Consider the following 13,712-nt stretch of genomic DNA (forward strand, 5'->3'; position numbering starts at 1 on the left):
TACACTGAGCGCTGGTTTAACATGTTACAGGTGTTATACACTGAGCGCTGGTTTAACATGTTACAGGTGTTATACGCCAGCGCCAGTAGGCACGGAGCGCTTTTCACCTCCAGCGACAGTGTGTCACTGACGCTGGCATGCGTATCGGGTGGATTCACTATGTTGAAGAAACATTAGGGTTGCATTTATTACCAGTATTTGTAATATATGCCTTTCTCTCCCAGTCCAGATTCTTATTATACTGTAAGTTAAAGCAATAATTAATCAAACAGGAGTACATAAGTTATATTAGGTTTTTAATTCTGTTTTTTTTTTATTAAGTATTCAGGTTAAAATATAGTAACCTAATTTTATATTTTAAACAAAGTCTTAAAAATCAACTCACTACTAAGATAATGGATTGTAATTTGTGGAGGCAAATGCTGTTAAACATCATGCTTGGGATGTTAATTGTGACTTAATTCTATTTTACTGGATGGTGCATCTTCACAATCCAGAGAAAGGCACCAAGAAGAATGGAAACAGCCCACGAAGCAGTTCTCCGTGAACCCCAGTGTTACCAGTCGTTTTTGCTCTTGCAGAGGTTTTTACTATAAGATGTGTTAGAAGTTTTTATCTTTGTGTGCTTAAAATAATCCAAGGGTGGGCAATTCCAGTTCTCAATTCCTTCATTATAGACCAGTGGTTCCCAACCCTGGTCTTGAGGACTACTGTCTGTTGGATTTCGTTTCAGCCGATATATTGATTACTTAATTGAACTAATTATAGTCTTATTTAGACCTATCCAGTTGTTTTCAACTCTAAAATAGGTAGAGAAAGTTCAGATAAATGGTCAATAAAGTGCCTGCTACTCTGGAACATAGTGGTCCCTCAGGGCCAGGGTTAGGGAACCAGTGATTCTCAACTCTGATCCTGGCATACCTCTGTCAGCTGGTTTTCAGTCCAGCTAGTTTAACATTTACTTAATTGAACTCCTATCTGAACTATCCCCACCTGTTTAAGAGCTGAAAACCACTGAAAAGGTGTAAGTTAGATTAATGAAGGGTTAAATTAAGTACAGTGGCTCTCAAAAGTATGCACCCCCCTTGGACTTTTTTCCACATTTTATTGTGTTACAACATGGAATCAAAATGGATTTAGTTAGTTTTTGCCACTGATCAACACAAAAAAAGTCCATAATGTCAAAGTGAAAAATAAAAGCTACAAATTGTTCTAAATTAATTACAAATACAAAACAGAAAATAATTGATTGCATAAGTATTCACCCCCTTGAGTCAATATTATGAGTCTATTTGGATAAGTCTACCAGTTTTGCACATCTGGACACTACAATTTTTGCCCATTCTTCTTTGCTAAATTGCTCAAGCTCCGTCAAGTTGGATGGGGACCTTTGGTGAACAGCAATTTTCAACTCTTTCCACATATTCTCAATTGGATTGAGGTTCGGGCTTTGACTGGGCCACTCCAGGACATTGACCTTTTTGTTTTTTAAGTCACTCCAGTGTGGCTTTGGCTGTATGTTTGGGGTCATTGTCCTGCTAGAAGATTAATCTTCTCCCAAGTCCCAGGTCTCTTGCAGACTTCAGCAGGTTTTCCTCCAGGATTACTTTGCTGTATCCATTTTGCCCTCTATCTTCACAAGCTTTCCAGGCCCTGACGCAGAGAAGCATCCCCATGCATGATGCTGCCACCACCATGCTTCACGGTAGAGTTGAGAATCACTGGTTCCCTAACCCTGGCCCTGAGGGACCACTATGTTCCAGAGTAGCAGGCACTTTATTGACCATTTATCTGAACTTCCTCTACCTATTTTAGAGTTGAAAACAACTGGATAGGTCTAAATAAGACTATAATTAGTTCAATTAAGTAATCAATATATCGGCTGAAACGAAATCCAACAGACAGTAGTCCTCAAGACCAGGGTTGGGAACCACTGGTCTATAATGCAGGAATTGAGAACTGGAATTGCCCAGTTCTCAATTCCTTGCGCCAAACATAGCGCTTAGCGTTGAGGCCAAAAAGCTCTATTTTGGTCTATTTCTGGCAAATTCTAGCCGAGATCTGATGTGAGTTTTTTTCAACAATGGCTTTCTTTTTGCCACTCTCCCATAAAGGCCAGTTTTGTGAAGCACCCGGGCTATTGTTGCCGTATGCACAGTGTCTCCCAGCTCAGCCATGGAACACTGTAACTCCTTTAGAGTTGCCATAGGCCTCTTGGTGGCCTCCCTGACTAGTGCCCTTCTCGCCCGGATACTTTTGAGGACTTTTGAGGACTTTTGAGGACGGCCTGTTCTAGAGAGATTCACAGTTGTGCCATATTCTCTCCATTTCTTAATAATGGACTATACTGTGCTCCGGGGGATATTCAATGCCTTGGAAATGTTCTTATATCCTACCCGATTGGTGCTTTTGAAGAATCTTTTTCCAGATTTGCTTTGAATGTTCCTTCGTCTTCATGATGTGGTTTTTGTTAGGAAATGTACTAACCAACTGTGGGACCTCCCAGAGACAGGTGTATTTAACCTGAAATCATGTGAAACACCTTAATTGCACACAGGTGGACTCCATTCAACTAAATATGTGACTTCTAAAGACAATTGGTTGGACCAGAGCTAGTAGATTTTATTTTTCACTTTGACATTATGTACTTTTTTGTGTTGATCAGTGGCAAAAACTCCTAATTAAATCCATTTTGATTCCATGTTGTAACACAATAAAATGTGGAAAAGTCCAAGGGGGGTGAATACTTTTGAGAGCCACTGTAATTAAAAGCTTAGCTGGAACAAAAATCTGTTGACAAGGGTACACCAGGACCAGGAGTAAGAACCACTGTTATAAGAAACTGGTAAACACAGGTTATTTGACTTGCTACCAAAATAATTAGTTCAACAGCCCTCTAACACTATTGCAGCACAAATATGAACACGAAGTGCACTGTGTGATTGAATGGGGGTAAGGTGCTCTTTTTATACATAGTAAATAATACAGTTTACAGTTGTTTAAACAAAAAAACACAGAACAAAGATGTTTTTTAGTTTTTCATATAAAATTTAAAAAGTCTGTTTTCTATTTGGGAGAAGTACGAGTGGACAAATACAACGCAGTTAGAAGCAGTTTGAAAGCAGGTTGACAGCTGCAAAAGCTAAACTAAACTTCCAAAAAAATGGTCTTCAAGCCAGTAATCTGTGACAACTGCATGATGTGGGAAATCCGAGAAAACCCAAAGAGCTCAACCAAGTTTGTGTAAAGTGCCGCACGATCCAGGACTTGCTTCAGCGATTAAGCCTGCTAGAAAAGGAGCTGGAGGAAATGAGACAGCAACAGGAGCTTGAGGAGCTGACACACCCACAATTCATGGAAGTCTGCACCCCTAGCAGACTGAAAGCCACCACGGAGATGGAAGAGAGTCGAAACAGCTGGGTTCAGATAGGCAGAAGGAGGGAAAAAAAGAAACTTTGTCAAACACAACCACCAGAAATCCAGACATCCAACAAATTTGAGCCACTTCAACATTTAGATGACCAAAACCAACATCAAGAGAATGAAAGGAATAACATCCAGGACCCTATAAACAGTGCTGACCAGGCAGCAAAAAGAAGGGAAGTCATAATTGTTGGGGACTCCATATTGAGAAACACAGCAAGCTCAGTTCGCAGTTTGGACCCCCTTACTACAACAGTGTGCTGCCTTCCAGGAGCCTCTGTCAAGCACATCGCTGAGAATGTGGACAGGCTCCTAGAACGAAAAGGAGACGACCCGGTAGTAGTCGTCCACATCGGTACAAACAACATTGGAAGAGACAGACCAAGATCCCTGCAAAACAAATTCAGAGAGCTAGGAAGGAAATTAAAAGACAAGACCAAAACTGTGGTATTTTCTGGGATACTGCCGGCGCCCTGCAAAGGACCATATGGACAGCTGGAAATACAAAATCAAAATGCATGGCTGAAATCGTGGTGCACACAGGAAGGCTTCACCTTTCTTGAACATTGGACCACGTTCTACAACAAGGACTACCTATAGCAGCAGTGTGGAGTAGTGGTTAGGGCTCTGGACTCTTGACCGGAGGGTTGTGGGTTCAATCCCCGGTGGGGACACTGCTGCTGTACCCTTGAGCAAGGTACTTTACCTAGATTGCTCCAGTAAAAACCCAACTGTATAAATGGGTAATTGTATGTAAAAATAATGTGATATCTTGTAACCATTGTAAGTCGCCCTGGATAAGGGCGTCTGCTAAGAAATAAATAATAATAATAATAATACAGGTGGGACGGACTGCACTTAAACAGAAAGGGAACCAATCTACTCGTAGAAAGGATCCTTGAGGAGGTCCAGAAGCATTTAAATTAGAAAGGAAGGGGGGAGAAAACAAAAAAACAGAAGGGAGACCACATCAAAACAAGGTCAACAACTCAGGTAAGACAACTATTAAATGTATTTATCTTAATGCTAGAAATCTCAGAAACAAAATGTTAGAACTTGAAGCTACTGCACTAACATGATAGCTGTTACAGAAACTTGGTTGTCTGAGAGTGATGGAGACAAATATAATATTAGTGGGTACACACTATATAGGAAAGACAGGCAGGACAGAAGAGGCGGAGGGGTAGCGCTATACATAAGAAATAGTCTTGATGCCCAGGTGTTAAATCTGGACAAAGAAAACAATGCAGAATCAATATGGGTCAGAATAATGGACACAAATTCAAAGGGCATAATAATAGGAGCATGCTATAGACCGCCAAATTCAGACGCTGAGCAAAATAATCTGTTATACAATGACATTCGAAATGCGTGTAGAAAAGGAGAAGCCATACTAATGGGGGATTTCAACTTCCCCCATATAAAATGGGAAAACCCGATGGGGGGCACGACGGACAAAATTGAAATGGTGGAAATGACAAATGACTGCTTCCTAACGCAATTTGTCAAGGCACCGACTAGAGGGGAGGCATGCCTTGATTTAGTCTTTTCAAATAATGAAGACAGAATAACTAAAACAGAGGTCAGAGAGCCATTGGCAAACTCAGACCACAACATGGTCTCATTTGAAGTATTTTTTAAAACCCCAAAAGTAATGACTAAAGCTAAGGTTTACAATTTTAGAAAAGCAAACTCTGAAGGTATGAAACGGAGACTAACAGAAGTAGATTGTAGTAAAATAGAGAAAACATCCACAGAAAAAGGATGGCTGTTTTTTAAAAATGTAGTACTAGAGGCACAAAACAATTACATCCCAAAAGTAGACCAATCTAAATCTAAAACAAAATGGCCAAAATGGTTTAATAGATCAATTAAAAAAATATTCAGCGAAAAAAGGCACTTTACAGAGCATTTAAAAGGGACCAAAAACAAAGTACACAGAAAGAGTACTTGGAACTGCAAACACAAGTCAAAAGGAAGTTAGAAAGGCCAAGAGAGAGATAGAAATCAATATTGCTAAGGGGGCTGTGACAGGATGAATGATGTGGTGCAAAAGACTGCAAATGTCCAAACGTATTCTCCCAAAATAAGTAATTTAATAATCCACACAAGAACAGAAATATCCACAAAAATAATCCAGACAGGAAAATAATACCCCCTGATACCCGCAATGGTAATCAGGGCAAAACAAAACAAAAATAACAAACAAAAAGATACTCCTTAACCACAATCCTCTGTGCACAAAACTGTGCTCTCTCCAAAGGGGACTGTGGTGCGTGCGCTGTGCTGTGTTGTGCTGTGCGATGAGGGGCGTGCCATGGGGTTAGTGCTGGCTTGGTAGCGACAGCCTCCCGTCCTCCTGCTCCTCTACGAAAACACACAAACACGTAACAAAACAAACAAACATACACCAGCTCCGGCCGGTCAATTATTGTCTCAGCGCAAGGGGAGATACTGACGTAGCTGCTTCCCCTTTGTACCCAGAAAACTCCTCCCTGCAATCAACGCGTCGCCTGGTTTCTCCAATAGAGGGCTGCCCCACAGCTGACTGCAATGGAATCGTCCTGAGTACTTGCAGCTACGCGCCCCTCCTAATATGGTCACCTTCCGGTTTCCACCTACCACCGAGGCAGATCTAGGAGGCAGCTTACCTTCCCCCTTGCACAGCGCCCTTTCTAATCGGGAGGGAGATTTACAGCATCGATCCTTTCTCTCTCTATCACAGGGGCTAAAACCAATTCCAAAATATTCTTCCAATATTATAACAGCAAGAGAACATTCAAAGAGGAGGTTAAATGTCTAAGAGACACAAATGGCAAAATCATAGATGAAGAAAAAAAAATTGCAAATATATTAAATGATTACTTTTCACAGGTTTTTACAAAGGAGGACATGGACAACATGTCAACCTGTTCCTATCCAGTTTTAAATACCTTTGGCATAACAGAGGCAGAAGTGTTAAAGGGACTAGGAGCTCTTAAAATAAACAAATCTCCTGGGCCAGATGAGATCCTCCCAATAGTACTCAAAGAAATGAAAGAAGTTATTTACAAACCGCTTTAACCAAGATCATGCAACAGTCTCTTGACACAGGGGTTGTACCGACAGACTGGAAAATAGCAAACGTAATACCGATCCACAAAAAGGGAGACAAAACCGAACCAGGTAACTACAGACCAATAAGCCTGACTTCTATTATATGTAAACTTATGGAAACTATAATAAGATCCAAAATGGAAAATTACCTATATGCTAACAATATCCTGGGAGACAGCCAGCATGGTTTTAGGAAAGGGAGATCGTGTCTAACTAACCTACTTGACTTTTTTGAGGATGCAACATTGAAAATGGATAACTGCAAAGCATACAACATGGTTTATTTAGATTTCCAGAAAGCTTTTGACAAAGTCCCGCATAAAAGATTAATTCTCAAACTGAACACAGTAGGGATTCAAGGAAATGCATGCACATGGATTAGGGAGTGGTTAACATGTAGAAAACAGAAAGTACTGATTAGAGGAGAAACCTCAAAATGGAGTGACGTAACCAGTGGTGTACCACAGGGATCAGTTTTAGGTCCTCTGCTATTCCTAATCTACATTAATGACTTAGATTCTGGTATAGTAAGCAAACTCGTTAAACTTGCAGACGACACAAAAATAGGAGGAGTGGCAAACACTGTTGAAGCAGCAAAGGTCATTCAAAATGATCTCGACAGCATTCAGAATTGGGCAGACACATGGCAAATTACATTTAATAGAGAAAAGTATAAAGTATTGCATGCAGGCAATAAAAATGTGCATTATAAATATCATATGGGAGATAGTGAAATTGAAGAAGGTAACTATGAAAAAGACCTAGGAGTTTATGTTGACTCACAAATGTCTTCATCTAGACAATGTGGGGAAGCTATAAAAAAGGCTAACAAGATGCTTGGATATATTGTGAGAAGTGTTGAATTTAAATCAAGGGAAGTAATGTTAAAACTCTACAATGCATTAGTAAGACCTCACCTACAATATTGTGTTCAGTTCTGGTCACCTCGTTACAAAAAGGATATTGCTGCTCTAGAAAGAGTGCAAAGAAGAGCAACAAGAATTATCCCGGGTTTAAAAGGCATGTCGTATGCAGACAGGCTAAAATAATTGAATCTGTTCAGTCTTGAACAAAGAAGACTACGCAGCGATCTGATTCAAAATTTCAAAATCCTAAAAGGTATAGACAGTGTCAACCCAGGGGACTTTTTTGACCTGAAAAAAGAAAAAAGGACCAGGGGTCACAAATGGAGATTAGATAAAGGGGCATGTTCTTTATTTCAACAAATGTTCTACCTATTGCAGAAGAATAATTTAAAGCAGTGGTTTTCAAACATTTTAGGCCCTGTACCCCTTTCCAAAATATCTAGTCTACCGCGTACCCCCATCTGAGATAGGGTCATAATATACCTATGAAAACAGAAAAACAAATGGTATTTTCTAATAACTAGGCTTAAGTACTTATTGATGTTAACTGAAAATATATATTTTTTAAAATGCTTACCTACCAACGTGATGGATGTGCCTGCTTTTTATCACAGATTTCAGTAAAACTACAGCCTGATTAGTAAACAATGCAGCCCGTACACAAGGGTATGTTAGTCTGTATTTTAAAATGAACCAATAGGACTTCAAGTTACAAAAAAATGTAAGCAGGTCATTAAAAGAAAATAAATAAGCCTTGATTTGCTGCATGGAAACTGCCAGAGTCCAGAAACAGGTTATGCTTTTGAAAAACAAAACCTGGGGTTCCAATTTAAAACAAAATCAGAAAGCAATTCTCAACAAAAGTCGCGTATTTCTTCCAAGAAATGCAGAAGTGTAAAGAGAAAACAGACGGGCATAAAAACAATTTAAAATTTACAAATACAGACATTTTAAAAAAATAGCATGCGGAACTGTATAACACATTGAATGTATGTGTTTTTTTATTTATTTAACTCGAATGTTATCGTTTAACACTTGAGCTGGACATTTAAAATGCTATGTGTGTCTTGTGCAGTATCGAATCCAGCCAGAATAAGCACATTGTTCTGAAGTGAATTTTTCCAAAAGCTAAATTTGATGAAAGTAGAAAGGTGACATTTATATCATGCAGTCAAAAATGACTTTTAGCAAAATGCTTACATGTTAGTGTTTAGTGCAGTCGTCTGTTCATGTTAATCAGCTGCTAGACAGCTTGTTGATGGGCACTCGCTGTATGATATGAACACACGCAATAGGTCTGGAGTAGGGAATCCAATTCCAGACACTTCCCAGTCCCAGGAGTTAGGGATTTATTTAGTTATTTATTATTTATTTATTTATATATTTTATTTTATTTTTAATAATACCGTGCTTTTATTAGCCTATTAGGGCGTGCATGCCTAATGCAATCACTCCACAAAGGAGTTATTCAACGAATTAGTCACAGTGAAAAAAACACATAAACTGTTGCAAGATAACACAGTCGTGTACGCTCTAGCTCCAGCGCAGTGATTGCACTGTCTAAGTAGGGCAGCACAGCTCAACTCAATAATACTGATTAAACGACAAACACTGAACATTTCAACTCCAGAAAGTAAACGTACCTAGTAAATACTACACATTTTTAAAAGAAGCAACATCATACAATGGATTTTTTTTTTTTAGCCTACAGGCTGCAGAACCACCGCCCTGCTATTTAAATATGCAATTTAGCCATGTGCGCTCAAAGCTCACTCGCTGTCAGCAGCCGGTTGGGTGTTTATAGTTAACCTCACCTAACAGAAAGGGAACATAGGCTACACCAGTACGGCTGTGGTTTTATTTGAAAGGAGATTCAACATTGTTAATTCGTTTGCTAAGTTGCAAAGTACTACAATGTGGTAAAAAAAAAAAAAAAAAAAAATCAGTTGTCCGCCATTAAAATAATTTTCTCGCGTACCCCCTGAGGAGCGCTCAAGTACCCCCAGGGGTACGTGTACCCCAGTTTGAAAACCACAGATTTAAAGGAGTTTTATTCTTAGCTTTTAAATAAGGCAAAGAAAGTTTTGAAAGTATTTTACAAAAAATGTGGGATGTTTTAAATTGTCAATTTGTACATTTTTGCAATAATAATGAATGGTTATTTGCTAGTTTTGTCTTTTTTAATTGTAATTTTACCAAGTGAAATGTGTATTTTGACCATTGGTAATTGTGTCACCAAATTTATATTTTCACAGAAACGATTACTGTGACAACCCTGACATTTTTTTTCAAAATGTAATGTGTAAAACCACAGTAGACAAATGTCTTATTACTGTTATTTATATGGTAACTCACTCTCCAGGTAAAATTTTTTTACTGTACAATTGACAGTCACCAAGAAATTCTTCCTGTAATATGATGTACTGTGATACCGTTTTTTATACGGTACATTACTAGCAACCCAGCTGCCAGTTTTTTACCGTAAAATCAACAGTTTGTTTTTTTTAGGGGCTCCCGAGTGGCGCATCCAGTAAAGGCGCTCCTCGCAGGATGTGCCCTATAGCCTGGAGATCGCTGGTTCGAATCCAGGCTATGTCACAGCTGACCGTGACCGAGAGTTCCTAGGGGGCGGCGCACAATTGGCTGAGCGCTGCCCGGGTAGGGAGGGCTTAGGTCAGCAGGGGAATCCACGGCTCACCGCGCATCAGCGACCCCTGTGGCCGATAGGGCGCCTGTGGCTCTGCAGCGGAGCCGCCAGATCTGTGTTGTCCTCCGGCACTATAGGTCTGGTAGCATTGCTGTGGATCTGCAGTGCGAAAAATGAAGGCTTGGAAGGAGCACGTTTCGGAGGACGCGTGTTTCAGCCTCCGTTTCCTGAGTCGGCGGGGGGGGTTGCGAGCGGTGAGCCGGGGATACAGATAATAATTGGGCATGCTAAATTGGGGTGAAAACCGGGGTAAAAATAATTGGCGACGACTAAATTTAAAAAAAAAAAAAAAAAAAAAAAAAGTTTGTTTTTTTTACAGTGTAGTTTATCCAACTATCGATTATTGTCTGTAAATTCACGATAATTATGATTATCGACCGAATAAATAAAATATTTTATATTCTTGTAATTTTATCAAATTTATACTTGTGCAGCATGACCACCAGCAGTTTTCACGTCGGTTTTGTGTGCGGCTGAAACTGACACGATACCTCTGAAAACCCGCCGACAAGCAAAATCCATCGGTACCTGTGGCCGAGCTGTTGCTGTGATGACGTCACGGACCAGGAAGAAGTAACAGTAAACAAAGGCAATGGATGGAATGGTGGAACTAAGCGCTACGGCGCTCAGCGTATTTATTAAATAAACAAAACAAAAGATTTAAACAAAATGAAACACTACAAAAAAAAAGGCGCGTTGGCCAAACAAATAAACAAATAAGTATCGTGCTGGTGTAAACCAGCATGCTTAGCAGTTGTTTTTAACAGTTGATTTTAAGCTCTCCTTGCTCGCTCTCCCATACTCTCCTCTGTACACTCTCCTCCTTGCGCAGACAGCTGGAGGCTTTTACATTCTGGTCGAGGGGTTAACTAGCTGTTAAATGATCTTATTACCCCTCAGCCACAGTCTGCACGAGTTAATTAAGGATACGTGACTGTCAGCTAGTTAAATAATCAGTAGCTGATCAGCCACGCATCAGCTCAAGGTTTTTAAAATGCAAAAATAACAACAAAATAAGCAGCGCTTCGCCATAATAAACATAAATCATAATATAAATAAATAATAAACAAAAGGGCGGGACACTCCGCCACAGTACCGTAAATCCAACGACGAAATCGTGTCTGTGTCTTATCGGGTCGGTCTACCTTTAGTCACTGAGTTTAGAAGAAAAAAAAACTAGACAGTATATGCGCTGAGTTTTTTAATTTCTGGTGGGTGCCCAGAACAAACAGGAGTATAAAAATACACCTATTATATTTTGTATATTAATAAAATTACCTAGTTCTCTTATAAAAATACATATATATTTCTTATTTAAACATTTACGTTAATTCGAGAATGTTTACTTTCATAAAAGGAAGTGCCATCAAATGTATTAACCCTTTGCGGTCCTATGTCGGACCAGGTCCGACATTACAATTTTCGTTCCGATGTCAGACCCTGTCTGACATCATCAAAAAGACTCAAGCATGGGACTCTGGTCGTTTTTTCTCTGGAAAAAGCAGAGAAAACCTTTCAATGGCCGAGTGAGACCAGTAGGAGCCGAAGAAAAAAAAAAAAAAGGGGCGGATCTGAGCAACACACATCGTCCCTTCAACACAGACATAACACGGACATAAACAAGATAGCTGCTTCTGCATCCAGCGCTCAAAGAATATCGCAGACATTTGCAGAGCTTTTTGATGATTTATCAGCATGCACGACTATGAAGAGGTATGTGAAATACAGCGAACAAGGGGTGGGGCGGGGCTGGAGATGCTGTACTCAGTGTCCTGTTGATATGCAGTACCTTTTAAAACCTGTTTTACTGTGAATAAAATTACTTTTAAACCGCGTGTGTGAAATAAGCAGCGCATGTAAAAATAAATTGGGCTGGACGAGCCTGACAGGCGCTGAGTAAATGGACCGCTAAGGGTTAATATAACAAAACAAAATAGCTGGAAGCATTTGTTTTCTTTACTTGTGTGGCAAATCTGAATTAAGAGAATCAAACTTTTTTTTTTTTTTTTTTTTTTAAATACTATTAGGAACATACTGAATTTTGCACATCGCTGCTTGCATGCTTATATATTCTGAGCACCCACTTATTTGTCCTCGTGCGGTGCATAGGCTGCACTATAGTACTCATCATGTCTTTACTGAAGTTTATAATAAAGGAAGAAACACATTGCAGAGGTCGCAAAATAAATCCTTTGGATGGAAAAAATATTTTGTCTTGCGTTCACTGGACGCACAGAATGGAAAGGCATGCAGACCTGCATATTCGTACTAATCTATTACACTGCAGCAATGACCGTAAAATACTTGCTTGTTTAAAAAAAAAAAAAAAAACTGTTCTGCAATACAACAGCATTAATTAAGGTACACTCCAATCCTGTAGGTGACAGCAATAAGCCTCATATTTGGTTTTGCCAGCAATATTAAGGATATTTACTTTTCGGCCCTGTCCACACTATATAACCGACCTTGAGAACCGCACTCAAACGTTTTAATTAATCCAGCTCAAACTTGAGTCCACACTGAAGTACCTTTTCATGTTTAGTCGGGTGTAATGCGTACACACACACACTAATGCTATTAGAATAGTTCAGTTACAGTTCCTAGTGTTATAGAAATGTTACAGAAAATGGAACTGACTCGACATAATGTACTGGCATTTTGTTCTCCCATAACCTTGCATGCCTTGCTAAAGATAAGGAACCGCAAGATGCCTACACTGCAGCTGCGGCTGTGAGATAAAAGGATGAGCCAGACGTGTCTTTTTACACGTATACCCAAACTACCCATCCTTTTATCTGCTTGCTTAGTTTTATGCCAAGTATGCATAGTTATAAGTTTTCTCTTATATGCTAATACCTGAATCATCATTGGCTAACCCTCTGCCTTGCTGACAATTTTAAGGTATATAAGAAACTGATCCAACTCTGTATGTTGGAACACTGCTCGATGATTATCTAGCACCCTGTGTGCTGAGAGTGTTCTCAGTTTGCAAACTTAAGAAATAAAGGCCTGTGTGTTTGGAACTCGCAGTCTCTCTTCCTTTATTAGAATTTCCACGACAATTCTTGGCGACCCAGGTGGGACGGCTAGCTCCGTTTTCCGATTGCTCCCGGGGACTTTGAGGTTAACCGTGCACGGGGGCTGCTTAGGAGTGGCTCAGGGAACCACACTCTGAAATAGTTTCGGAAGAGAAGGACCCGCCTTGAACCCGGCTGGGAGCATCGGTGGACGGATACGCCGTACCGAACAAAGACAAAGGGTGAGACTGGTTTTCCTCATACATAAAATAGACCAATTGGTTCAGGTTCTGGGAACCTGATAAAACCCGTTCTGGGAACGGGCTGCGCAGAAAGAGTTCTGGGAACTCTATTGTCTAGAGGACAAAAAAGAGACCACGTGGTTCAGGTTCTGGGAACCTGATAAAACCCGTTCTGGGAACGGGCTGCGCAGAAAAGTTCTGGGAACTTTGTTGTCTAAGACATAGAAATCCTGATCCGGAAACAGGTAAATTAAGTGATTCGACTGATCTATGAATAATACTAATAAGTAATTACAAATGAAATTAGTTAAAAAGATATCGTATGAAATACCAAATATTGAACTAAAAATAACAATTGAAA

General features: G+C 39.8%; 1 protein-coding gene across 4 annotated transcripts in view; it reads right to left on the reverse strand.

Moving 5' to 3' along the window:
• Positions 1 to 13,712, reverse strand: part of LOC117398134 (apoptotic chromatin condensation inducer in the nucleus) — a 170,857-nt gene that overhangs the window by 132,861 nt on the left and 24,284 nt on the right. Inside the window, exon 1 of one of the 4 annotated variants that reach the window (XM_059016844.1) lies at positions 1,266 to 1,270. The exons of the other annotated variants lie outside the window; for them this stretch is intronic. The gene's annotated coding sequence lies outside the window, so the exon portion shown is untranslated. Of the gene's footprint in view, positions 1 to 1,265; positions 1,271 to 13,712 lie in introns of those variants that run through there. 4 annotated transcript variants of the gene reach the window in all.

The sequence above is a fragment of the Acipenser ruthenus genome, chromosome 54 (assembly GCF_902713425.1).
Source record: "Acipenser ruthenus chromosome 54, fAciRut3.2 maternal haplotype, whole genome shotgun sequence".
NCBI lineage: Eukaryota > Metazoa > Chordata > Actinopteri > Acipenseriformes > Acipenseridae > Acipenser > Acipenser ruthenus.